The sequence below is a fragment of the Poecilia formosa genome, unplaced genomic scaffold (genome assembly GCF_000485575.1).
Source record: "Poecilia formosa unplaced genomic scaffold, Poecilia_formosa-5.1.2 Scaffold512, whole genome shotgun sequence".
Lineage (NCBI taxonomy): Eukaryota > Metazoa > Chordata > Actinopteri > Cyprinodontiformes > Poeciliidae > Poecilia > Poecilia formosa.
Window position 1 is genome coordinate 64,237 of NW_006800451.1, and position 4,609 is coordinate 68,845.

The window sequence follows — 4,609 nt, forward strand, 5'->3', positions numbered from 1 at the left end:
AATGTTAAGTTTTATACTTGAGTTTTTGGCAATGTTGTGAGGTTTTAATTTGACTCTGCATTATTAGCCTCTTCAGAGCCTTCATATGTTTTCAGTCTGTTAAAGTTGGTATTACTATAGCAGTATGAATTGTACAATGACTGTTTTGTTTTTTTCTTGGAAAAAGTTATTAAAAACAAGTTTTTGTCTAAATTAAGGTGAATTCATGGTTCCTTTTTCCACATAATGTAACCGGTAGTGGCTATGATTAAAAAAATAATAATTATGTGATCGGTATCGGTGATCGGCCCTCATGAGTGATCGGTATCGGCAGGAAAAAACCTGATTGGCACATCTCTAATATATACAGTTTGTCTTGTTGCAGAATGTCTGGATGTCATCCAGAGTCAGCTGAGTGAAGGTCAAAGGTCACTCAGCCTGTTGTCCACATCAACCGTTTTTATCCGCGTGTCAAACTGTCACATTATGACAAGTTGATGAAAGCAAAACTGCAAAAAGAGTTAATGCGCAGAAGAAGAAACGGAAACAGGAAGTCTCTGGTCCGGTTTGTGCCCGCAGATGGACACACGTCTAATTCACATTTTACTTTTCATCACATTTTAAAAGTTTGCTCCAAATTAGCAATTGATATTTCATAATTTCTCAACAAATATCCAGATAAATATCAATATGTTTATCATAAAAAGCATTCATGAAGACAAAACAAAGGCTTAACGACTTAACAGCAGCTTCCCTTTAAATAATCTGAGTTTCTGGCTGAAAAGTGCCTCAGAGCAAGAAGTCATGCTGCGGGCCAGCTGGACACACAAACACGTTGTTTATCTCTGTGTGACACGTTTCCCTGCTGTGCCAGCCTGAATAGTGCATGTTTATCGGGATGAAAGGTGTGGAAATCACAGCGTTGGTCTGCATCAGCAGCGTTACTGGCTAACATCGCTTCAGCCTGTTAGTGTCAATTAATTAAATACACAGACTGTAACGCATAAAAATGTTTCTATTATTCTATTATATTCTTATTCAATAATTTGGATGCAAAAAGGATTTCTGAATTGAAAATATTTTGTCTTTATATAGTTTTTGAATTGAAAATAACGGTCAGCCATGTGAGCAGAGATCCATCTGCAGGGAGATTCTTCAAGTAAAAATCCTCAAAAACTCGACTTTCATTCGTCACTTCTGACGCTGCGTTTCGGTCGATCCAACATGTTTGAGGAGAGTGGGAGGAAACAGCCGATGGGTGAACCAGCGACTCTCCGTAACAAGCAGACAAACAGAAAAGCTGCAGGAACTTTCAGAGTTCATAAACAAATCCCAAAGTTTTGAAAATTAAAACAATACAAATGAACTAAAAAGAAAGTTTCAATTCACTATTACATGACATCATTTACTGTTATTAATAATTCTTTGACTTTTTTTCTACATTCTACAGCTGGAACAAAATCAACTAAAATAAAATGTTTCATACACCAGATTTCACTAACATTGATTAACGAATCAAATAAGCTAACCTTACTGTTAATAACAGATCAATAAGCACTGAGCCATTAGGAATGATAAATATTATACTTAAATAATCCAAACAAATCCTGTAGATCACATTCCTGATCAAATTAAATACTAAAATAAAATCTCTAAAAAATGTTTTGATCCTAACTGACCTGAAACCAGAAAAGTTTCTTCAGATTTAACTTCAGACAGCGAGGGAAAAAAAATGTAAAGAATGTAAACATCTGGTCCAAACTGTAAATAATGTTAAGCTTTTAATCAAACTTTACACTAAACTTTATTACTAAACTGTGCAGTTTGAATATCAAGAACTTTCAAGGATCTTGCACTGAAATCAAGGGTTTTCCAAACCTTGAAAACACTTAAATGAAATCCAGGCATTTTCCAGGATTTCAAGCTCCTTACAAACCGAACCGGGCCGGTTCCATTTCCGGTTCACTCGGGGAGCGTGGTTCTGAATGAAAGCCTTTCTTGCTACAGGAAGTGATTCTTGGACAAACTCCAGCAGATCCGATGTTCACGACTGCACACTGTAAAAAATGTTGAGCTCCTTTTTAGCAACAGTTTTATGGAATCAGTCAACTTTCCTCTGCAGGCGAGTGCCGCACATTTCACACCATCGTTTCACCCAAAACAAAAAGCAAATAATCTGATCCTCTTCCAGATCCATCATCTACACCTTGTCCTTATCGGGGTCCAGCGGGTGCTGTTGTCTACCTCCAGAGGTCAAAAGGCAAAAGGTGGGGTCATCTGCACAGGTTACCAGTCCATCGCAGGACAACATAGAGACACAAACAACCATCCAGACCAGGAGAACTTAGAGACCCGTCAACCTGGACTGAGGGAGGAACCCGGAGAATCCAGAGAACCCGGAGAATCCGGAGAATCCAGAGAACCTGGAGAATCCAGAGAACCCGGAGAATCCGGAGAATCCAGAGAACCTGGAGAACCCGGAGAATCCGGAGAATCCAGAGAACCTGGAGAATCCAGAGAACCCGGAGAATCCGGAGAATCCAGAGAACCTGGAGAATCCAGAGAACCCGGAGAACCCAGCACGCAGTAAGGAATCAAACTCCGGACCTTTTTGCTCCAAGGCAATGGCGCTACCGACTGCGCCAGCGTGCAGCTGCCGCTTCCAGACGTGCGACTAAACTATATCCCATCATTTCCAGACGTCTTCAGTCTGAACGTTGCATTTCATCCGACATGCGTCACAATCCAGCAGCAGCAGAAGTCAGACATTAAATCTGATGAAGTGATGAAGCAGTCAGTGAACGCATCACACCCGATTCTGTTTGGTCCAACATCCAAACAGAACCGGCCATCTTTACTGCCTAAACAGAGCTCTGCTGGGTGGCGGCCATCTTTACTACATTGCTATGTTCTTCGCTTTGGAAGCGAAAATGTCTCACACTGAATTCAGTCAATTTAATTAGCAGTAGTAGGAACAACAAGGAAAGAAAGTGAATTTTAGGGAAACACGAGAATCGAGCGTCAAGTCCTGTGGTGGAGCGAAGCCTCACCTGTTCAGCTGATCGTCTGTGTTTAAGACTCCGTCTCTCAGTCTGCAGACACAAACATTGTCGATGTCAAAGCCTCATCTCTGGAGCAGCTTGGCCTAGAAATCCTGCAAAAACACAAAATCTTACCAACTATTTTTATTTAGTTTCTAGTGCATATATCTGGGTTCACTTGAATTCAAATAAAACTACCGGTATGTTTGTTTTCAGTAAATATTTATTGAATAATGATAAAATGTACTACTGGCAAATTATTTTTTGCTTAAACAAGATTATAAAATGCCTGCAGCACTTTTTTATAAATATTCAAATATTTTTGACTTAAAACAAGCTTCTATATCTTGCTGAAAAGTTACTTGTAAATGAACTGATATAAAATAATAATAATAATAATAAACTTTATTATCAGTATAGAAATTATGCAATAAAATGACATGGATTATAATGAAACTGGGTGATAAATGGCAGTACACGGTCCTTCAGCCTGTTTGTGGTGCTGCTGCCTCTGCAGCCTGAGGCAGCCGGTTGGAGCTGATGGTGTCCAGGTGTGAGGAGTCGCTCCTGGTTTTCAGATAAAAAATATTTGGTAGTTTTTGGCTGTTTGATATCATCCATCTATCCCAGAAGGGAGCCTGGAGTCCTGCAGCTTTTAGACAAATCTCTACTTCAACACACCTGAGTCACATAATGACGTCAGAAGGACTCTGGAGAGGAGATTCGGCTGTTGGACCAGAGAATCAGCTGAGCGTCGCCTCCCTGCTGTTATTTTTTACAGTGTTTCTCTCTCCCAGCTGCTTACTCAGGCCCCGCCCTCTGCTCTCCTCATTGGCTGCACAACTTTTTGGCGGGTTTAGCGGCATCCGCCAGCCAATCAGCAGAGAGGAACAGCAGTTCAGCGGGATGGTTTCCCTGGTAACAAGTTTCTGCTCGTTCCCGCTGAACAGGCCGAGTCCCGGCACGAAGGGGAGCAGATGGACCGGTTCTGCTGGACGGAACCAAGTCCCCACAGTCTGAGAGCGGCATTAAAGACAATTGGAGCTTAAAGTTTCTGTTTTACTCCGAAGGAGACATAGGGAGGCTGGAGGAGCAGAAACTGCTGAGCAGGTCATGAAATGGGGCTGACACCTGAAACCTGAGAACCGTAAATAAACAGCTTGAGATTTCTCTGCAGTCCGTTTCTGTCACCCAGAACTCACTGACCCTCATCATACAGGAAACATAAAAAACATTTTACCAGCACCAGATGGAAACTGTCTGTGTTTAGGCCCTGGTGACATGACAATGATCCAAGAAAATTGAGTTTTTGTTCCATTTCTGTTAACACATTTACATGAAGACGTTCTAATTACAATCTTTGTTTACACAGTAACAGTACGCATAGAAAAGGTGTAATGCTCTCGCCACGCCACTAGTTGGGCCAGGTTCTTTGAAACTAAGCGCCATGTGTAACCCTGTCCAGGCGCGGAGCTATAGGGGCGGCTGCCCCCGGGCCGGGCCCCGATCGGTGCGCATGGGGGCCCGGGTCTGGAGGTGCCAGGGAGGGAGGAATGGTTTCAAGTCGCTTTAATTCTGATTATAGACAG